Genomic DNA, 24,990 nt, shown 5'->3' on the forward strand with positions numbered 1-24,990 from the left:
CTTAACTTATCTTAAGTGCTAATTGGGAAATCAATCCAAACACTAAATAGGCATATGGCATATATGGCAACTGCATTTCATTGACATTAAGATATTTGGATTCAATATCACAGGTTGTAATCATCTCTCAAATCTGGTCGCATTCAAGTGGCTCTTGATTAACAGCTAACTTATTTTTGTCAATTGCTGTTCAAATACATGATATATATTACAAAAATGTTACAAACAGATTTTAAATGGCCATCCTTGAAGAAAAAGAAACACACACATATTTAGGCAAGGTGCTGGCTGGCGGAGTAGAAAACGTGAAAATAAAGGAATATCCAACGTTGGAATATCCAACGTTTCTGTCTTATACCCTGATGAAGACAGATTGCCTGTCGAAACGTTGGATATTACATTTTTGCATCTGAGCTCCTAGAGTGTGCGGCTCTCCTTTATTTTCAAATGGCCATCCTTACCATTTCCTTTCGATAGTGGGAGTCTAAGTGTTTCACAGATGTCCTTCAGTCCCTCATTTGATTCTGCAGGGTTTTGCAGCATTTCAAGTTGCCCCCAAGGACCTCTATGAGGTCGGGCCTGTATGACCTCCATAACTTGGTTTAGAGCAGTCCTGAATTCTGTACGGATCACCACCAGTTTCACCATTATCCTCATCTCCACTGCTTGAAGATCTGCAAAATAATAAAGACTCAACGGTTTAGCTGCAAGCAGTGTGACCAGGCAGGTGTGAAGGCCATGTAGAAATACTTAGATCAAAACATTCACCCTTCATGTGTATTAGTAGTATTGATATATATATATATACCATATAGCTGCTGACAGCCATACAATTTGGAATTGATGTTGCTAATACAAGAGGAGCAACATTTTGTAATATATATGCTAGCACAATATAACTTTAATGTATCCAGCGGGCATCCCAGAAGCCACAGGCTTATCAAGCAGGGATGGCAGCTCTTGGTCTAAAATATAAGTTTAAAAAAATGCTGTTATTTAAACTTTCTACATGTGCTATTTCAAGATCAATAACTTGATGGCTAAAGAAACCTGATTCTGATGCTCTGGTCATGGCCAGCTTCTTCCTGGCTGCCACTTGTTCTAACTGAGAAAACAGAAGGAAAATAATGAAGACATACTTTGGATGCTTTTGAAACTGGCACAAACACCAAAAGTAAAGGGATGTCAGTCAGGAGCTTAGTGGGAAGGTTGATGAATCCCAAACTAAATAAATCCTAAACATATTTTTTTGTTTTAAATCATGTTTTTAGTTTGATGGCAAAAACATACCGATATTTACAAACATGGCATACAAACATGGCATCACACTTGTCTTTTACCCCAGAGGAATATGGTGATTTCATGATTTATTTTCCCTCATTTTGTCTGTCATAGTTGAAGTATACCTATGCTGGAAATTACAGGCCTCTCATCTTTTTAAGTGGGAGAACTTGCACAATTGGTGGCTGACTAAATACTTGTTTTGCCCCACTGTATATGTTGAAATCTTGATTGGAGACAAGCATATCATTTTGGAATATGTCAACAATGGGCCTGTCCGGGGGTGTCCTCGGATGGGGCCACAGTGTCTCCTGACCCCTCCTGTCTCAGCCTCCAGTAGTTATGCTGCAGTAGTTTATGTGTCGGGGGGCTAGGGTCAGTTTGTTATATCTGGAGTACTTCTCCTGTCCTATTCGGTGTCCTGTGTGAATCTAAGTGTGCGTTATCTAATTCTCTCCTTCTCTCTTTCTTTCTCTCTCTCTGAGGACCTGAGCCCAAGGACCATGCCCCAGGACTACCTGACATGATGACTCCTTGCTGTCCCCAGTCCACCTGGCCATGCTGCTGCTCCAGTTTCAACTGTTCTGCCTTATTGACATGATGACTCCTTGCTGTCCCCAGTCCATGCTGGTCATTTATGAACATTTTCATTTAACATCTTGGCCATGTTCTGTTATAATCTCCACCCAGCACAGCCAGAAGAGGACTGGCCACCCCACATAGCCTGGTTCCTCTCTAGGTTTCTTCCTAGGTTTTGGCCTTTCTAGGGAGTTTTTCCTAGCCACCGTGCTTCTACAATTGCATTGCTTGCTGTTTGGGGTTTTAGGCTGGGTTTCTGTACAGCACTTTGAGATATCAGCTGATGTACGAAGGGCTATATAAATAAATTTGATTTGATTTGATTTGATGACAAATACCAAAAGATAGGTTTTGGCTGGACTTTAATGTGTTATCACTGAACATCTAATAGCACAACCAAATTACCTTGATTGCAGTTGAGTTTACATTAAAAGTGCATACACTACAGTGGCTTGTGAAAGTATTCACACCTCTTGGCATTTTTCCTATTTTGTTGCCTTACAACCTGGAATTAAAATTGATTTTTGGGGGGGTTGTATCGTTTGATTTACACAACATGCCTACCACTGTAACGTCGTTCTTCGTTTGTAGAAAGAGAGTCTGACCGAAATGCAGCGTGGTTGTTACTCATGATCTTTAATGAAGGATCGCGATACATGAACATAACTTATACAAATACAAAACAACAAAACAGAACGTGAAACCTAATTACAGCCTATCTGGTGAAACTACACAGAGACAGGAACAATCACCCACGAAATACACAGTGAAACCCTGGCTACCTAAATACGGTTCCCAATCAGAGACAACGAGAATCACCTGACTCTGATTGAGAACCGCCTCAGGCAGCCAAGCCTATACAACACCCCTACTCAGCCGCGATCCCAAATACTACAAACCCCAATACGAAAATACAATAACATAAACCCATGTCACACCCTGGCCTGACCAAATAATATAACGAAAACACAAAATACAATGACCAAGGCGTGACAACCACTTTGAAGATGCAACAGTTTTTATTGTGAAACAAACAAGAAATTCACTCCCCCCAAAGTCAATACTTTGTAGAGCCACCTTGCAAGTCTCTTGGGGTATGTCTCTATAAGCTTGACACATCTAGCCACTGGGATTTTTTCATTCTTCTTTCATTTTTCAAAACTGCTCCAGCTCTTTCAAGTTGTATGGGTTCCACTGGTGTACCACAATCTTTAAGTCATACCACAGATTCTCAATTGGATTGAGGCCTGGGCTTTTGCTAGGCCATTCTAAGACATTTAAATGATTCCCCTTAAACCCCTCGAGTGTTGCTTTAACAGTATGCTTAGGGTCATTGTCCTGCTAGAAGGTGAACTTCTGTCCCAGTCTCAAATCTCTGGAAGACTGAAACATCCCTTATTCCTTCAATTCTGACCAGTTTCCCAGTACATGCCGATGAAAAACATCCCCACAGCAGGATGTTGTTCTCAGTGTGATGAGAGGTGTTGGGTTTGCACCATAGCGTTTTCGTTGATGGCTGAAAGCTCAATTTTAGTCTCATCTGACCAGAGTACCTTCTTACATATGTTTGGAGAGTCTCCCACATGCCTTTGGCAAACACCAAATGTCTTTAAGCAATGGCTTTTTACTGGCCCAATAGTGAAGACATCAAACTATGAAATATCACATATGGAATCATGTAGTTATCAAAAAAAGTGTTTTAGATTTTAGATTCTTCAAAGTAGCCACCCTTTGCCTTGATGACATCTTTGCACAATCTTGGCATCTCTCAACCAGCTTCCCCTGGAAAGCTTTTCCAAGAGTCTTGAATGAGTTCCCACATATGCTGAGCACTTGTTGGCTGCTTTTCCTTCACTCTGCGGTCCAACTCATCCCAAACCATCTCAATAGGATTGAGGTCGGGTGATTGTGGAAGCCAGGTCATCCGATTGAGCACTCCACTCTCATTCAGGATCAAATAGCCCTAACACAGCCTGTAGGGCTCCAGTAGTGCCTCCAGCTTCTGCAGTTTCTCCAGCAGTAGTTGGCATGGTGATGTTAGTTTGATGTTCTGTAGGGACACTGATGGACCTTTGGAGACTGTGTGGGGTGCCGGTCTGGTGTTCAAAAGGCAGATGTCTCGCAGCTGTAATCATGTTCCTTGTCTGTGTAAACTGTGGTAACTTTGTTTTCATTGTTCCACTGCTTTGCCTGTTTGATTGCCTTACGGGGGGCAAAATGGACTGTTTGCATTCGATCAAATTCCCAGTCACCTTGCTGTGGTCAAATGCGGTGGTTTGTGCTTTCAGTTTAGCACGAATGCTGCCATCTATCCACGGTTTTTGGTTTGGATAGGTTTTAGGTCTTCCTGATGAACTCAATCACTGTGTCAGTGTATACATCAAAGTTATTCCCAGAGGCAATCCGGAACATGTCCCAGTCTGCGTGAAAAACAATGACCTCATCTTATTAGGTGGTGTTGACAGGGAGGGCCTATGACAGGGTGATACAATAGATAGCCAAGTGGTAAATGGCATTTTGTTATTAAGAAAGGATAATGCACTTCACAACCAAAATGACTCTCCTACTTGTTTCTGCTTGGCTGGGTAATTTGTATTTATTATGGATCCCCATTAGCAAAGGTAGCAGCTACTCTTCCTGGTGTCCAGCAAAATGAAGGCAGTTAAACAGCAGGCAACATTTTCACAAAAACAAGAAAAGCATTCAAATAAAATAATTTACCTTTGAAGAACTTCAGATGTTTTCAATGAGGAGACTCTAAGTTAGATAGCAAATGTTCAGTTTTTCCAAAAATATTATTTGTGTAGGAGAAACCGCTCCGTTTTGTTCATCACATTTGGCTAAGAAAAAAAACCGAAAATTCAGTCATTACAACGTGAACTTTTTTCAAAATTAACTCCATAATATCGACAGAAACATGGCAAACGTTGGTTAGAATCAATCCTCAAGGTGTTTTTCACATATCTATTCGATGATATATAATTTGTGGAAGTTTGGTTTCTCCTCCAAACCACATGTGAAAAATGTATGCAGCTGGAGATTACGCAATAATTTCGACGGGGGACACCAAGCGGACACCTGGTAATGTCTCTTATGGTCAATCTTCCGATGATATGCCTACAAATACGTCACAATGCTGCAGACACCTTGGGGAAACGACAGAAAGTGCAGGCTCATTCCCTCCCACACTGCGGATGGTATCATTCACAGCCATATAAGGAGACATTGGAACAAAGCGCATTCAAAATCTGGGGCATTTCCTGTTTGAAATTTTCATCTTGGTTCCGATCCTCTAAGTCCCACCGCTTTCTGGAGCATCAGTTCTGTGGCACTCACAGATAATATCTTTGCGGATTTGGAAACGTCAGAGTGTTTTCTTTCCAAAGCTGTCAATTATATGCATAGTCAACAACTACAGAGCATCTTTTCGTGACAAAAAAATCTTGTTTAAAACGGGAACGTTTTTCATCCAAAAATGTTTATAGCGCCCCTAATGCATAACTGCCCATGCCCAGGACATCGCCTCAACATTCTACATGTTCATCCTATCAGCCATCGAAAAAATCATCCTGGAGATTTCTGGAAATATGAAGACAACTGGAAAAGGATGGATGAGATTGACCTGCGTACATACAAAGGGCAGCTAATCTTATCTCCCGCGGTTGTGTATAAATCCTGGGGCAAGGCTACATGTAGTCTCTGGGATGCAGAGAGTGGGGGGAACGGCACCTGATTTTCCAGTGCCACGATGCCACGGAAAGTCTTTCACACTTCTTCAGGAATGGTACAATTTGATAACCGTGAGTCAAGATATTGCAAGACATGTGAGAGACAAACTGGCCTTCTCACCCCCCTTCTCCCCCAAAAAAAAGATTTGATGCCTGTTCCAACCATAAGAAAGGTCTGAGAGAAGTGGGTGGAGCGTCTGACATACCTCTACAACCCTGGGCCTGAAGTAACAGTGGATGAGCAACTGGTCAATTTTTATTTTCATATCTGTAATGGAAATGATTTTCACTGTTAATCTTATTATGTATCGCTGTAATATCATGAATTTATGTGGTTGTTTTCTGTGACACTGATACTAATTACTGATAGTAATCTCTATTGTCAAAAGGTCACTGTTTTTTCCGGTAGTATATGCCCAGGAAGCCAGCAAAGTATGTCATCAAGATATGGGTGGTCTGTGACGCACAATCCAGCTACGCTTGGAAGATGCAAATTTACTCAGGGAAGCCAACCAGTGGAGGCCCGGAGAAGAACCAGGGGATGCGGGTTGTGCTTGATGTGACAGATGGACTGAGGGGGCACAATGTAACGTGTGACAATTTCTTCACCTCTTATGAACAGAGCCAGCAGCTTCTGAAGAGGAAGATCACCGTGGTGGCACAGTTAGAAAGAACAAGCCTGAGCTCCCCCTGCACTCCTCGCAACGAGGGGAAAAGAGGCCTTCTCATCAAAGTTTGCCTTCACCCCCACCACCACTCTAGTTTCTTACCTCCCAAAGATGAACAAGAATGTGGTCCTACTGAGCACACTGCACAAAACGGCTGAGATCAGTGATCGCGAGGACAGGAATCCAGCCAACATCCTGGACTACAACCACAACAAAGGAGACGTGGACAACCTGGTCAAGGTGATTGGAACTTACAGCTGCAGGAGGATGACTGCCCGCTGGCCCTTGGTCATCTTCCATAACATCATTGATTTGTCCTCATACAATGCCTTCATGATAATGGACAAGATCAACCCTACCTGGATGCCTGATAAGCAGAACAAGAGGAGGGTGTTCCTGGAGCAGCTGGGAAAGGCACTTGTAACCCCACACATTCAAAGGAGGGAACGCCTCCCCTGCACAGCAGCCTCTGCAGCGCTTATGAAAGCTGTTCATGGGGCTGAATCTTGTCCTGATCCACCTGAGGCTGCAGCTGGAGCAGGCAAGTGGAGGAGATGCCAATTCTGCCCCCCAAAGAAGGACTGTAAAACAAATACTATGTGCTGCAGGTGTTTAGGTGTTTAGTGAAGGTGTGTCATTGTTTTAACCTTAAGACAAGGGGAGTATACAGAATGTTAAGACTACACAATGGCTTTTTTGGGGTATCTGTACTTCACTTCACTATTTATATTTTGGACAACTTTTACTTTTCTTTAGGACTGTAGTGAAGTATATACTTTTTACTCCATACATTTTCCCTGACAACCTAACGTACTCTTTCCATTTTGAATGCTTAGCAGGACAGGAAATTGTGAAATTCAAGAACTTATTAACCTCTCTGGGGTAGGCGGGATGCTTGCGTCCCACATGGCCAATAGCCAGGGAAAATGCAGAGCGCCAAATTCAAATACATTTCTATAAAAACCAAACGTTCATTAAATTACATATTCAAGATAGCATTTTAAAGCTACACTCGTTGTGAATCCAGCCAACGTGTCAGATTTCAAAAAGGCTTTTCGGCAAAAGCATAAGTGTCACGCCTTGGTCTTAGTATTTTGTGTTTTCTTTATTATTTGTTCAGGCCAGGGTGTGACATAGGGTTATTGTATTTTCGTATTGGGGTTGTAGTATTTGGGACCGCGGCTGAGTAGGGGTGTTGTATAGGCTTGGCTGCCTGAGCGGGTTCTCAATCAGAGTCAGGTGATTCTCGTTGTCTCTGATTGGGAACCGTATTTAGGTAGCCTGGGGTTCACTGTGTATTTCGTGGGTGATTGTTCCTGGCTCTGTGTAGTGTTCACCAGATAGGCTGTAATATGTTTCACGTTCCGTTTGTTGTTTTGTATTTTGTATATTAAGTTATTTTCATGTATCGTCATTTCATTCATTAAAGAACATGAGTAACAACCACGCTGCATTTCGGTCCGACTCTCTTTTTACAAACAAAGAACGACGTTACAATAAGATGCTATTATTTGATGATAGCACAACAGTAAACAATGAGAGTAGCATATTTCAACTCTGCAGGCTCGACACAAAACGCAGAAATAAAATATAAATCATGCCTTAGCTTTGACGAGCTTCTTTTGTTGGCACTCCTATATGTCCCATAAACATCACAAATGGTCCTTTTGTTCGATTAATTCCGTCGATATATATCCAAAATGTCAATTTATTTGGCGCGTTTGATCCAGAAAAACACAGCTTCCAACTTACAAAACGTCGCTACAAAATATCTCAAAAGTTGTAAACTTTGCCAAAACATTTCAAACTACTTTTGTAATACATCTTTAGATATTTCTAAACATATATAAATCAATCAAATTGAAGATGGGATTATCTGTGTTCAATACAGGAGCACAACAAACTGACGCTGCTTTTCTGGTTACACGCCTCTATCAAAAGGTACACATGAAGTGACATTCGTTCTGAGCTATGGTACTTCTTCATTACACAAAGGAAAAACCTCAACCAATTTCTACAAACAGGTGACATCCAGTGGAAGCAGTAGGAACTGCAGGAAAGTCAATTAGAATTCTGGATTCCCCATGAAAACCTATTGAAAAGACAGTGAAAAAATCTGAATGGGTTTTCCTCTGGGTTTCGCCTGCTAAATAAGTTATGTTATACTCACAGACATGATTCAAACAGTTTCAGAAAGTTCAGAGTGTTTTCTATCCAATACTAATAATAATATGCATATATTAGTATCTGGGACAGAGTAGGAGGCAGTTCAGTGAAAATGCTGCCCCCTACCCCAAACAGGTTATTAAGAGAATATGTGGTTATCCCTATTGCCTCTGATCTGGCAGACTCGAAACATATATGCATTCATATGTAAATTATATCTGAGTGTTGGAGTGTGCCCCGGGCTATCTGTAAATGATATCTGAGTGTTGGAGTGCCCCTGGCTATCTGTAAATGAAGATGGCACCGACAGAGATGGTCGCCTCGCTTCAAGTCCTTAGGAAACCTTATTACATACAGCCGGGAAGAACTATTGTACAGTATATAAGAGTGACGTCAACTTACCAGCATTACACCACCCATCGCTTCCGAGCATATTAGTTTCCAATGTCCAGTCTCTAGACAACAAGGTGGTCGAAATGAAGGCACAAGTTACCTTCCAGAGAGACATCCGAGATTGTAACAGTCTCTGTTTTACGGAAACATGGCTCACTCGGGATATGTTGTCGGAGTCAGTACAACCACCGGTTTTCTTCATACGTCGCACCGACAGAAATAAACATCTCTCTGATAAGAAGGGTGGGTTGTATGCCTCACGATTAACGGCTCATGGTGTAACAATAACAACATACAGGAACTCAAGTCCTTTTGTTCACCTGACCTAGAATTCCTTACTATCAAATGCCAACCGCATTATCTCCCAAGATAATTCTCTTTGATTATAGTCACAACCGTGTATATCCCCCCCCAAGCAGATAGCTTGTCAGCCCTGAAAGAACTTCACTGGACTGAATGTAAACTGGAAACCATATATCCTGAGGCTGCATTTATTATAGCTGGGGATTTTAGCAAAGCTAATTTGAGAATAAGACTACCTAAATTGTACCAGCTCATTGACTGTTGTACCCGCTCGAGCAAAACACTCGACCACTGCTACCCTAACTTGCGCGATGCATACAAGGCCCTCCTTTCGGCAAATCCGACCACGATTCCATCTCGCTCAAACTGCCCTACAGGCAGAAACTCAAACAAGATGTACCTGTGACAAGAACCATTCAACGCTGGTCTGACCAATCGGAATCCAGGCTTCAAGATTGTTTTGATCACATGGCCTGGAAAATGTTCCGGGAAGGCTCAGACAATAACATTGATTTATACGCTGACTTGTAAAGTGAGTTTATTAGGAAGTGCATTGGAGATGTTGTACCCACTGTGACTATTAACCTCTGGTACAAGCTAGCGTCCCGCCTCGACAACAGCCAGTGAAATTGCAGGGCTCCAAATTCAAACCAACAGAAATCCCATAATTAAAATTCCTCAAACATTCAAGTATTATCCACCATTTTAAAGATACATCTCTTGTAAATCCAACCACAGTGTTCGATTTCAAAAAGGCTTTACTGCGAACACACACCATGCAATTATGTTAGGTCAGCACCTAGTCACAGAAAACCATATAGCCATTTCTTCAGGCAAAGAGAGGAGTCACAAAAAGCAGAAATATAGATAAAATGAATCACTAACCTTTGATGAGCTTCATCAGATGGCACTCATATGACTTTATGTTACACAATACATGTATGTTTCGTTCGATAAAGTTCATATTTATATCCAAAAATTTCTCAGTTTATATTGGCATGTTATGTTCAGAAATGCATGGTCTCAAACGAACAGATGGTGAAAGTGCAGAGAGCCACATCAAATTACAGAAATAATCATAACAAACATTGATAAATTATAAAAGTGTTAAACATACGAATAAAGATAAACTTCTCCATAATGCAACCGCTGTGTCAGATTTAAAAAAGGCTTCACGGAGAAAGCACACTTTGCTATTATGTTAGGTTTGCACCTAGCCACAGAAACCCATACAGCCATTTTCCAGCCAAGGAGAGTGTCACAAAAGTCAGAAATAGCATTAAAATGAATCACTTACCTTTGATGATCTTCATCTGGTGGCACTCCCAGGTCTCCATGTTAGACAATAAATGTTTGTTTTGTTCGCTAATGTCCCTCTCTTTATGACAAAATACCTCCTTCTTGTTTGTGCGTTTTTGTCCAGTAATCCGAATGCTTAGTCCAGACGAAGAGTTTTTAAAAAGTACAATAAGAGTAATAAAAGTAGAAACATGCCAAACGATATTTAAAATCAATCCGCCGGTTGTTTTTGTCATAAATAATCGATAATATTTCAACTGGTCAAAATCTTTGTCAATAGGAAAGGAGAAACAAGAAAGGCGCATTCCCGATCAGGCGCATGGCTGATGAATGGAAATTTGCACTGGCCACTGATTGAAAGTGCTGTATCTCCCTCATTTTTCAGAGTCAAAGCCTGAAACAATGCCTAAAGACTGGCCACATGTAGAGGAAGCCATAGAGACCGTGAACTGGGTCCTACGTCTTTGTTTGGTGGATAGGCTTTCAATGGAAAAACAGCCTTTCAACATAATAGTACTTTCTGGTGGATTTCCCTCAGGTTTTCGCTTGCCACATCAGTTCTGTTATACTCACAGAATTTAGTCACAGTTTTGGAAACTTTAGAGTGTTTTCTATCCAGATCTACTAATTATATGCATATCCTATCTACTGGGCCGAAGTAGCAGGCAGCTTAATTTGGGCACGCTTTTCATCCAAAATTCCGAATGCTGCCCCCTACCCATGAATGAGCCTAAGCTCTCTGCCGTTCGTCCAAGATGTCTGCAGCATTGTGACGTACTTGTAGGCAAATCATTGGAAGATTGGCCATAAGAGACTTCATTTGCCATAAGAGACTTCATTTGCCAAAGGTCCGCCCGGTGTCCTTTGTCTAAATTGTTGCGTAATCTTCAGCTGCAGGCATTTTGCCATGGGATTCTGAGGGGAAAGCACACTTCCACGAACTATATATCATCGAAGAGATATGTGAAAAACATCTTGAGAATTGGTTCTAAACAACGTTTGCCATGTTTCAGTCAATATTATGGAGTTAATTTGGAAAAAAGTTTGGCGTTATGATAACTGAATTTTCTGGGGTTTTTTGGTAGCCAAACGTGACGCACCAAACGGACCGATTTCCCCTGCACAAATAATCTTTCAGGAAAAACTGAACATTTGCTATCTAACTGAGAGTCTCCTCATTGAAAACATCCGAAGTTCTTCAAAGGTAAATTATTTATTTGAATGTTTTTCTGGTTTTTGTGAAAATGTTGCCTGCTGATGCTAACGCTAAATGCTAATACTAAATGCTAATGCTAAGTGCTAAATGCTAGTTTTGCTATGGTTGAGAAGCATATTTTTGAAAATCTGAGATGACAGTGTTGTTAACAAAAGGCTAAGCTTGAGAGCTAGCATATTGATTTCATTTCATTTGTGATTTTCATGAATAGTTAACGTTGCGTTATGGTAATGAGCTTGAGGCTGTATTCACGATCCCGGATCCGGGATGGCTCGACGCAAGAAGTTAAATGGATTTTATTTGGATTTCATTTAATGGACATACACAAAATAGTCCAAATTGTTGAAGTGAAATGAAAAAAGTTTGTTTAAAAGAAAAAAACTTGTTTCAAAGAATTAGAAAAAAGGAAAAAGGAAAAGTGGTGCGAGCATATGTATTCACCCCCTTTGCTATGAAGCCCCTAAATAAGATCTGGTGCAACCAATTACCTTCAGAAGTCACATAATTAGTTAAAAAGTCCACCTGTGTGCAATGATCTCAATATATATACACCTGTTCTGAAAGGCCCCAGAGTGAGGTGTTGGGTTTGTGCCAGACATTAAGTACTTTGAGAGACTAGTCAAGGACCATATCACCTCCACCCTACCTGACACCCTAGACCCACTCCAATTTGCTTACTGCCACAATAGGACCACAGACGATGCAATCGCAACAACACTGCACACTGCCCTAACCCATCTGGACAAGAGGAATACCTATGTGAGTGCTGTTCGACTACAGCTCAGCATTTAACACCATAGTACCCTCCAAACTCATCATCAAGCTCGAGACCCTGGGTCTCGACCCCTCCCTGTGCAACTGGGTACTGGACTTCCTGACAGGCTGCCCCAAGGTGGTGAGAGTAGGTAACAACATCTCCATCCCGCTGATCCTCAACAAGGGGCTCCACAAGGGTGCATTCTGAGCCCTCTCCTGTACTCCTTGTTTACCCACGACTGCGTGGCCATGCACGCCTCCAACTCAATCATCAAGTTTGCGGACGACACTACAGTGGTAGGTTTGATTATCAAAAACGACAAGACGGCCTACAGGGAGGAGGTGAGGGCCCTCGGAGTGTGGTGTCAGGAAAATAACCTCACACTCAACGTCAACAAAACAAAGGAGATGATCATGGACTTCAGGAACCAGCAGAGGGAGCACCCCTATCCACATCGATCGGCGTACACATCACGGACAAACTGAATTGGTCCACCCACACAGAAATTTGGCTTGTCACCAAAAGTACACAAACATTTACAGATGCACAATTGAGAGCATCCTCTCGGGCTGTATCAACGCCTGGCAAGTCTAATTCTCCGCCCACAACCGTCAGGCTCTCCAGAGGGTAGTGAGGTCTGCACAATGCATCACCGGGGGCAAACTACCTGCCCTCCAGGACACCGACACCACCTGATGTCACAGGGAGGCCATAAAGATCATCAAGGACAACAACCCTCCGAGCCACCGCCTGTTCACCCTTCCAGAAGGCGAGGTCAGTACAGGTGCATCAAAGCAGGTACCGAGAGACTGAAAAACAGCTTCTATCTTAAGGACATCAGACTGGTAAACAGCCACCACTAACATTGAGTGGCTGCTGCCAACATACTGACTCAACTCTAGCCACTTTAATAATGGAGATTGATGTAAAAAAGGTATCACAAGCCACTTTAAACAATGCCACTTAATATACTGTTTACATACCCTACATTACTCATCTCATATGTATATACTGTACTCGATACCATCTACTGCATCATGCCTATGCCGTTCTATACCATCACTCATTCATATATCTTTATGTACATATTCTTTATCCCTTTACACATGTGCGTATAAGGTAGCAGTTGTGGAATTGTTAGGTTAGATTACTCGTTGGTTACTACTGCATTGTTGGAACTAGAAGCACAAGCATTTCGCTACACTCGCATTAACATCTGCTAGCCATGAGTATGTGACAAATACAATTGGATTTGATTTGAAATTGTGTCACTATGGATTTGACGACACCTCAATAATAAGATGGTTAAAGTTATCTTGTCAACAGAAAGCAGTTTACATTCATAAATGGTGCCTATTCTGAACCTTGTTCTGTTTATTGTGGTGTCCCACAAAGCTACTAGCTAGGACCTCTGACCGCTTGAAAGTGACTGTATTCAAATGTGACCGACCGGCTCGATTCGGTCTTATGTAGCAAAATTTGAAATTGTGTTTTTTACATTGGTAAAAGTAGAGACTCAGAGCTAGAAAATTATGTATCAAACACTACAGTTGAGGAACAATAAGAAAGTTATTCTGCTTTGAATTTGGATAAACTTGTAAATGGGTATGCCAGATGTACTCCCTGCCAGAAAGCGATCAATTATGCCAAAAAAAGGTTGTCATTCTCTGCTGGCACATTGTAGAACAGATGTCCACAGGCAGAAAGTGTACAATGTAATAATGTGCAGTGTAGCCCAAAATATTGCTTTTGTTGTGTTGAACTTGACAGTAATACATTTTTTTCCTCGGTGAACGTTATTTTTGCACACATGGCTACTATAACAGATCAAAAATGTGTTGTTTCCTTCTATTTCTACTTTGAGATGTTTTTTCCCAAGTGCAATATTTAGATGTATGTGGTCACAACCATTCTATTATAATGGCTGTCATGGCTAACTGCAATATCAGTGTATTGTTTTTTCTCAAGACGTGAGTGTCCTTTGCAGTAAAGTCACAGCAAACAAATAACATTGGATTGCTTTCTTTACATTTTTTAGGTGAGTTAGGTTCACATTAACCACTTTTTATTTTACACGTAGAGACTGATCATATAGATCATACTCTTTGTTGTTTAACCAGTTTGCATCCCTGAGCAAGGGCGGTTCGTCACAGTGCTTTGACAGTTACCTTCGCCCTCCTGGGCCAGACGACACTCAATCATAGGAGCTACTGAAGAAATCAGTATTCAATGAAGATTTAAAGGTCGAGACCGAGTCTGGATAGGCAGACCATTCCATAAAAAATGGAGCTCTATAGGAGAAAGCGAACAGCCGTTTGCTTGGAAATTCTAAGGACAATAAGGAGGCCTGCGTCTTGTGAGTGTAACATATGTGTAGGTACAGTTGAAGTCGGAAGTTCACATACACTTAGGTTGGAGTCATTAAAACTTGTTTTTCAACCACTCCACAAATTTGTTGTTAACAAAGCATAGTTTTCACAAGTCGGTTAGGACATCTACTTTGTGCATGACAAGTAATTCTCCAACAATTGTTTACAGACAGATTATTTCACTTATAAACACTGTATCACAATTCCAGTGGGTTCGAAGATTACATACACTAAGTTGGATGTGGCTTTAAACAGCTTGGAAAATTCCAGAAAATGATGTCATGGCTTTAGAAGCTTCTGATAGGCTAATTGACATCATTTGAGTCAATTGGAGGTGTACCTGTGGATGTATTTCAAGGCCTACTTTCAAACTCAGTGCCTCTTTGCTTGACATCATTGGAAAATCCAAATTAAATCAGCCAAGACCTCAGAAAAATAATGTAGACCTCCACAAGTCTGGTTCATCCTTAGGAGCAATTTCCAAATGCCTTAAGGTACCATGTTCATCTGTACAAAGAATAGTATGCAAGTAGTTACAAAATTAGGTACAAAAGTATCGATATCCACAGTAAAAAAAGAGTCCTATATCAACATAACCTGAAAGGCCGCTCAGCAAGGAAGAAGCCACTGCTCCAAAACCGCCATAAAAAAAGCCAGACTACAGTTTGCAACTGCACGTAGGGACAAAGATAGTAGTTTTTGGAGAAATGTCCTCTGATCTGATGAAACAAAAAATAAAACTGTTTGGCCATAATGACCATTGTTGTGTTTGGAGGAAAAAGGGAGAGGCTTGCAAACTGAAGAACACCATCCCAACCGTGAAGCACGGGGGGTGGAAGCTGCAGGAGAGACTGGTGCACTTCACAAAATAGATGGCATCATGAGGAAAGAAAATTACGTGAATATATTAAAGCAACATCTCAAGACATCAGTCAGGAAGTTAAAGCTTGGTCGCAAAGGGGTCTTCCAAATGGACAATGAACCCAAGCATACTTCCAAAGTTGTGGCAAAATGGCTTAAGGACAACAAAGTCAAGGTATTGGAGTGGTCATCACAAAGCCTGACCTCAAGCCTATAGAAAATTTGTGGGCAGAACTGAAAAAGCGTGTGCGATCTAGGAGGCCAACAAACCTGACTCAGTTACACCAGCTCTGTCAGGAGGAATGGGACAAAATTCAATCAACTTATTGTGGGAAGCTTGTGAAAGGCTACCCGAAATGTTTGACCCAAGATAAACAATTTAAAGGCAATGCTACCAAATACTAATTGACCCACTGGAAATGTGACGAAATAAATAAAAGCTGAAATAAATCATTCTCTATTATTATTCTGACATTTTACATTCTTAAAATAATTTGATGATACTAACTGACCTAAGACAGGGAAGTTTTACTCAGATTAAATGTCAGGAATGGTGAAAAACTGAGTTTGAGAGGTGGCTCCTCTTCTTGTTCGGGCGGCGCTCGGTGGTCGTAGTCACCGGTCTACTCGCTGCCCTTTTCCCTTTTCTGTTGGTTTTGTTTAATTGGTTACACCCGTTTCTTGTTTAGGATTTTAGTTGAGCTATTTAAGCCGGTAAGGCCCGCCTGCAATTTGTGCGGGCTTTTTTTTCCCCTCTGTGTACGTTTGTTGTAGTGCGTTTCCCTTTGTTTTTCCCCCGGACTGGTTGGGCCCTGGTTTTGGGCCGGTCTTGTATGTTTGTCCGGTATTGGCGTGACCATTTTCCTCTGTGCCGGAATAAAACATTGTTCTGTACCTTCTGCTTCCTGCGCCTGACTCCGCACCCACTACGCCTAAAGTGCGTTACATTGCCTAAGGTGTATGTTAACTTCCGACATCAACTGTATGTACTGCAGGACCAAATTCGAGAGTTAGGTAGAAGCAAGTCGATGTAAGTCCATGTAATGCTTTGTAGGTTAGCAGTAAATCCTTGAAATCAGTCCTAGCCTTACCAGGAAGCCAGTGGAGTAATATGATCAAATTGTATGTCTCTCTCTCTGTGTGTGTGTGTGTGTGTCACCAGATCTCAACCCAATTGATCACTTACGGGAAAATCTGGAGCAGCATCTGAGACAGCATTTTCCACCACCACCAACAAAACAACAACGATGGAATTGCTCATGTAAGAACAGTGTCTCTTCCCTCCACTAGAGTTCCAGACACTTGTAGAATCTATGCCAAGGCACTTTGAAGCTGTTCTGGTGGCTCTGGCCCAACGTGGCTCTGGGTGGTGGCCCAACGCACTATTAAAGACATGCTGAGGTACTTTGGCGACCTCCCGCTTTGGACTTGATTTGTAGTTCATACATGCATAATCTATGAGCAGAATTACTGTTTTACCTCAGTTAGGCACAGAATCCCTAGCTTGAAAGTGACTGTTTTCTTGGCGCTGTACCACACAATTTTTCCTACATGTCCCCCCCATGTGGGCCAGCCCCCTAGCAATTTAAATACTAGCCAATGAGCTTCAGCTCACTCCATTTGAGTGACAGCTAGCAAGAGGCCTGCCCAGCATGTATGTTGCAGGGTGTGCCCAACTGCTCAGTGGACACAACAGTGTGTGAACATATGTGACATAGTACGCAAGTTTGGCTCGTGAGTGCTACTTTCAGAACTTCTGGCTAAAAAGTACTGGAGAATCTCTTTAAGACAGTTTATGTTTGTGTTTCCTTTATTTTGGCAGTTACCTGTATATGGAAAATCATTCCTAGTGTAATGACAGACTTCTAATGCTTTTGAAAGGACTAGACTGGCAGCTGCAAGTCTAACTAAGGGGTTTATTAAAATGTTTTATAATTTCCTCCCTCTTGTCCTGTAGGGAATGTAGCGGTCACAGTTCCCAAAATCAGCAATTTGATTGCTTTCAATAGAACATGTCATTCAGCCATCATACTAAAGAGTGCAAAGTTGGAGTCATCTTGGATCCATCCAGGCCGAGGAGAGAACAGGAAGGCAGCTTTATCCGCAACAGTGGGTTTACGCTAATCCTAATTGTGTTCTTGATGCCTGTTTTGCAGGCCCCCTGTTTGAGTGTTCACCTCACTTTGTCATTAACGTTGGTCCATCCCCGCTTTAACAAACCTGATTCTATCTAGTGAAGGCTGGATCAAAAGAGTTGGCCAACCCTTTGATTTGCATTGATGCCATTACACATCAGCACACGTAAACATTTTCGATAAGACAATGTGTACTCCCTTACATCAGACAATATAGACCTCACTTCAACTCCAACTGGTTTACAGGCACTCAGTGATCGCTGAATAACAGCAGGAATTAGAACCATCTGGCTAGGTCTGAGTAGCACCTTAACAGCATCCAAGACTAGTAAAGGTCAAAATGTATGAACAAGTTACACTCAACCAGTGTGTTTCCAATTTTCAAAGTGCCAGGCTCGCGTGACTCTTAAAAAAATAATTTAAAAAAAGTATATGCAGTCACATAGCTAGATGTACCATGGAAACAACAGATAAGAGATGGAGGCGTGTGTGAAATGGAAAAGATAAAGAAGGTTCCATAGGAAGGCTTGGCGAAACAGATCTGTTTGGGTGATGCAACGCGTTTGAGGAGGAAACAAACAGATAACATCATATTCCAGAATTGAGCCTCACACACATGCAAGGCCGAACCCCATTGGCTTCTATTCATGGAAGATGCATCAAGGACGTTTAAGTGGGAGAGGTTCCTGTGTCTCAAAGTTTAAAATTTGAACTTTTAAACATTTTGTGAAAGCCAAGTAAATTGTGGATGGTCATGGTTGACAGTAGTGGCTGGTCAGCACACTGAATGATGTAATGGTGAATACATAATTTGATGTGACACATTGTTACTTAACCTACATAATGTTATTATTTATTATTCATTATTTATATGGCAATTCCATAGAAACAAAATGATGCCGAGACTCAGGTTTTTCACTTTAAAACATATCTCAAACACAAACCATACAACTCTATGCACAAGGACTACTTTTAACAATTTCCACAGAAAATGTTACAAAAATACATTTACTTGAAGAACAGTGCATACAGTGCCGTGCAAAAGTATTCCTCCTCCTTGGCGTTTTTCCAATTGCATTACAACCTGTCATTTACATCGATTTTATTTGGATTTCATGTTATGGGCATACACAAAATAGTCCAAATTGGTGAAGTGAAATGAAAAAAATGTAAATGTAAAATTGGTGAGTGTATATCTATTCACCCCCTTTGCTATGAAGCCCCTAAATGAGATCTGGTACAACCAATTATCTTCAGAAGTCACATAATACGTTACAGAAAGTCCACCTGTGTGCATTCTAAGTGTCACATGACCTCATATATATATATATAAATATATATATATATATATATATATATATATATATATATATATATCTGTTCTGAAAGGCCCCAGAGTCTACAACACTACTAAGCAAGGGGCACCATGAAGACCAAGAGCTCTCCAAACAGGTCAGGGACAAAGTTGTGGAGAAGTACAGATCAGAGTTGGGTTATAAAAAAATATCAGAAACTTTGAACATCCCACGGAGCACCATTAAATCCATGATTAAAAAATTGAAAGAATATGGCACCACAACAAGCCCACCAAAACTCACGGACCAGGCAAGGAGGGCATCAATCTAAGAGGCAACAAAGAGACCGAAGATAACCTTGATAGAGCTGCAAAGCTCCACAGTGGAGATTGGAGTATCTAAATCAAATCAAATCAAATCAAATTTTATTTGTCACATACACATGGTTAGCAGATGTTAATACGAGTGTAGAGAAAATCCTTGTGCTTCTAGTTCCGACAATGCAGTGATAACCAACAAGTAATCTAACTAACAATTCCAAAACTACTGTCTTATACACAGTGTAAGGGGATAAAGAATATGTACATAAGGATATATGAATGAGTGATGGTACAGGGCAGCATACAGTAGATGGTATCGAGTACAGTATATACATATGAGATGAGTATGTAGACAAAGTAAACAAAGTGGCATAGTTAAAGTGGCTAGTGATACATGTATTACATAAGGATGCAGTCGATGATATAGAGTATATACGTATGCATATGAGATGAATAATGTAGGGTAAGTAACATTATATAAGGTAGCATTGTTTAAAGTGGCTAGTGATATATTTACATCATTTCCCATCAATTCCCATTATTAAAGTGGCTGGAGTTGGGTCAGTGTCAATGACAGTGTGTTGGCAGCAGCCACTCAATGTTAGTGGTGGCTGTTTAACAGTCTGATGGCCTTGAGATAGAAGCTGTTTTTCAGTCTCTCGGTCCCAGCTTTGATGCACCTGTACTGACCTCGCCTTCTGGATGATAGCGGGGTGAACAGGCAGTGGCTCGGGTGGTTGTTGTCCTTGATGATCTTTATGGCCTTCCTGTAACATCGGGTGGTGTAGGTGTCCTGGAGGGCAGGTAGTTTGCCCCCGGTGATGCGTTGTGCAGACCTCACTACCCTCTGGAGAGCCTTACGGTTGAGGGCGGAGCAGTTGCCGTACCAGGCGGTGATACATCCCGCCAGGATGCTCTAGATTGTGCATCTGTAGAAGTTTGTGAGTGCTTTTGGTGACAAGCCGAATTTCTTCAGCCTCCTGAGGTTGAAGAGGCGCTGCTGGGGTGATGAGAGGTGTGGGTTTGCACCAAACAGCTTTTTTCTTAATGGGGGAAAAAAAGCTACATGTTAGTCTCATCTGACCAGAGTACCTTCTTCCATGTGTTTGGGGAGTCTCCCACATGCCTTTTGGTGAACACCAAAGGTGCTTGCTTATTTTTTAAATGTAGTGTTTTTACACTGCTGCTACTCACTGTTTATTATCTATGCATAGTCACTTCACACCTACCTACATGTAAGTGGTCCATAGGACCACTTTAAGCCGTACACTCCACAGAACTGGGCTTTATGGAAGAGTGGCCAGAAAAAAAGCCATTACTTAAATTTAAAAAATAAGCAAACACCTTTGGTGTTCACCAAAAGGCATGTGGGAGACTCCCCAAACACATGGAAGAAGGTACTCTGGTCAGATGAGACTAAAATTTAGCTTTTTTTCCCCCATTAAGAAAAAAGCTGTTTGGTGCAAACCCACACCTCTCATCACCCCGAGAACATCATCCCCACAGTGAAGCATGGTGGTGGCAGTATCATGCAGTGGGGATGTTTATCCATCGGCAGGGACTGAGAAACTGGTCAGAATTGAAGGAATGATGGATGGCTCTAAATACAGGGAAATTATTGAGGGACACCTGTTTCAGTCTTCCAGAGATTTGAGACTGGGATAGAGGTTCAACTTCCATCAACACAATGACCCTAAGCATACGGTTTAAGGGGACACATTTAAATGTCTTGGATTGGCCTAGTCAAAGCCCAGACCTCAATCCAATTGAGAATCTGTGGTATGACTTAAAGATTGCTGTACACCAGCGGACCCCTTCCAACTTGAAGGAGCTGGAGCAGTTTTGCCTTGAAGAATGGGCAACAATCCCAGTGGCTAGATGTGCCAAGCTTATAGAGATATACCCCAAGAGACTTGCAGCTGTAATTGCTGCAAAAGGTGACTCTATATTTATGCACGCTCAAGTTCTCAGGTTTTTTTTCGTCTTTTTTGTTTGTTTCACAATAATTTAAAAAATGTCATCTTCAAAGTGGTAGGCATGTTGTGTAAATCAAATGATTAGTGTCGATATAGGACTCTTTATTACTGTGAATATCGATACTTTTGTATCTAATCCTCCAAGATCTTCACAAGGTCATTTGCTGTTGTTCTGGTGTTGATTTGCACTTTTTGCACCAAAGTACGTTCATCTCTAGGAGACAGAACACGTCTCCTTCCTGAGCAGTATGACGGCTGTGTGGTCCCATGGTGTTTATACTTGCGTACTATTGTTTGTGCAGATGAACGTGGTCACTTCAGGCATTTTGGAAATTGCTCCCAAGAATGAACCAGACTTGTGGAGGTCTACAATTTTTGGGCTGATTTCTTTTGTGTCATGCACAAAATATATGTCCTAAACGACATGCCAAAATTATAGTTTGTTAACAAAATATTTGTGGAGTGGTTGAAAAACAAGTTTTAATGACTCCAACCTAAGTGTATGTAAACTTCTGACTTCAACTGTATGTATTAGGCGGTGTCAGAGGAAAGCCCATAAAATTGTCAGACACTCCAGTCACCCAAGTCATAGACTGTTTTCTCTGCTACTGCTACTTGGACTATTTACATTGACACCCCATCCCCCTTTGTTTTTACACTGCTGCTACTCACTGTTTATTATCTATGCATAGTCACTTCACCCCTACCTACATGTACAAATTACATCAACTAACCTGTACCCCGCACACTGACTGGTATCCCCTGTATATAGCCTCGTTATTGTATTACTTAAAAGAAATAGAAAATTACTTTAGTTTACATGGTAAATATTTTCTCAACTCTTCTTGAACTGCACTGTTGATTAAGGGCTTGTAAGTAAGCATTTCACGGTATGGTCTACACTTGGCAGCAGGTAGCCTAGTGGTTAGATAGTTGGGCTAGTAACAAAAAAGGTTGCTAGATTGAATCACTGAGCTGACAAGGTAAAATCTGTCGTTCTGTCCCTGAATAAGGCAGTTAACCCACTGTTCCTCGGTTGTGTGATGATTAAAGTTTGTTTTGATTTACTTAGATTTGTGCGTATTGTGTATATGTTGTGTAATTGTCGAATATTACTTGTTAGATATGACTGCACTGTCAGAGCTAGAAGCACAAGAATGTCACTGCACCCGCAATAACATCTGCTAAACATGTATGGGACCAATACAATTTGATTTGTTTTGAGCGAATCATTATAACCACAGGCCAAACATTTTTCTGGACTTTTTTTTGTCATGGGCACTTTGACAAGCTATCCAAGTCAGAACCAGCCCCACTGTCCTCTTCACCCATCCTGTCAGTTTGGGTGGATTTCATTATTTCAGAACTTGTATTGGAATTATTTAAATTTTGTTCAAGCATTTTTATGAGATGGGATTATTTTCATATTACGCCCTCTTCTCGCTGGCACAGACTGCTGCAGCAATACTCCAACCACAATCCAACATGTTTTTGTTGGATGAAGTGAGTATTTGGTGGGATAGAGACATATGAAGTACACCTCTGGTGTATTCTATTGGGTAAAGTCATTGCAAGGGACTGAAGGGCTTTAGTGAAGTTAGCTGTATAGACATAATAGAGTAGGTAAAATGCAATGTTTAAGGAGCTGGGCCTGTGATAGAGTAGCAGTGTAGAGCTGGAGGTTGGTTTGGTGGGGTACGGCTATAGACTGTATCAGCTAATGCGCCCAAAAGGTGTAATCCATACGAGAGACCCCTACATTTTGTCTATGGGTATTATCCAGAGGGGATTTTGTGAAAGACTTTGTCCTCAGAGAGCAGATGAGCAGATGACTACATTACAGCACTCAAAGCTTTCGGTGTCTAATCACCCTTTCCATCATCCATCATCCCTTCTTCTCTCTTTTACTTTTACTCAGTTTCACTGCTTTTCTCAGGGCCTTGGTGTGTGTGTGTGTGTGTTCTGAATAGCTAAGTTATTCAGGGAAGACTTATTATGAGATAACTAAATACAGTGGAAGCCAAACAGCCGTGTTATATGAGAAAACGGCCAGACTTGGCTCACATACTGCTCCCAATCTTAAATATGGGCTATGATATTGTAGCATCAATATGCCCACTGTCACTGTCACACATGCTTTCACATTGAATACATGAGGGAGGCTTTTACTGTAAGTCAGTGTGGGCTACTACGTGAATAATCTGTTTGCTGACATTGGTGGCATTCATTTTGGAAATAGTAAGACAAAGGGAGATAAGATCAAGATACAACTTAATATGCATTATTCCTAGTGTCACTGTGGAAGAGTACATAAGCAATCTCAAAACAATCAGAATTTTCCTCAGCTATTTCAGTAAGAATTTCTGGTAAGACTTTATTTGGATAGTTCAGAATAAATGGTTTATAGATAGCTGAACTAACTGTTCAGTTCAACTAAGCCCTACCCCTAACGCTAACTCTTTATACCTCAACCCAACTGATGTAAACCTGGTCAAGTAAAGGTGGGGTTTCTGGCACTTTCAGACTGATGTAACCCTGGTCAAGAAATGGTGGGGTTTCTGGCACTTTCAGACTGATGTAACCCTGGTCAAGTAATGGTGGGGTTTCTGGCACTTTCAGACTGATGTAACCCTGGTCAAGTAATGGTGGGGTTTCTGGCACTTTCAGACTGATGTAACCCTGGTCAAGTAATGGTGGGGTTTCTGGCACTTTCAAACTGATGTAACCCTGGTCAACTAATGTTGGGGTTTCTGGCACTTTCAGACTGATATAACCCTGGTCAACTAATGTTGGGGTTTCTGGCACTTTCAGACTTATAGTTTTTGTTGAAATAGTTAACTGAAGTAAAAAATATATACTATTATGCAGATTTCGGACACTGTCAGCTTAATCAAAAAAAAAGACCCAATAGTGATGTTTATGGGACATCTAGGAGTGCCAACAAAGAAGCTCGTCGAAGGTAATGAATGTTTTATGTTTTATTTCTGCGTTTTGTGTAGCGCCGGCTATGCTAATTATTTTGTTTACGTCCCCTTCAGGTATTTCGGGGTGTTGCATGCTATCAGATGCCGAAAACAAATGCCGAAAACCATTTTAAAAATCGGACTTGTTGGCTGGATTCACAACGAGTGTAGCTTTAATTCAGTACCCTGCATGTGTGTTTTAATGAACGTTTGAGTTTTAACGAGTGCTATTAGCATTTAGCGTAGCGCATTTGCATTTCCAGATGACTAGATGGCACGCCTGTGTGTCGGGTGCGCTTAAGAGGTTAACTTCTTCGAGATAGGGGGCTCTCTTTTAATTTTTGGATAAAAATTTTTCCCGTTTTAAACAAGATATTTTGTCACGAAAAGATGCTCGACTATGCATGTAATTGACAGCTTTGGAAAGAAAAAACTCTGACGTTTCCACAACTGCAAAGATATTATCTGTAAGTGCCCCAAAACTAATGCTACAGGCGAAACCAAGATGAAGTTTCATACAGGAAATGCCCCAGATTCTGAAGGCGCTGTGTTCCAATGTCTCCTTATATGGCTGTGAATGCGCCAGGAATGAGCCTGCCCTTTGTGTCGTTTCTCCAAGGTGTCTGCAGCATTGTGACGTATTTGAAGGCATATCATTGGAAGATTGACCATAAGAGACTA

Source organism: Oncorhynchus keta, chromosome 7 (assembly GCF_023373465.1).
Source record: "Oncorhynchus keta strain PuntledgeMale-10-30-2019 chromosome 7, Oket_V2, whole genome shotgun sequence".
NCBI lineage: Eukaryota > Metazoa > Chordata > Actinopteri > Salmoniformes > Salmonidae > Oncorhynchus > Oncorhynchus keta.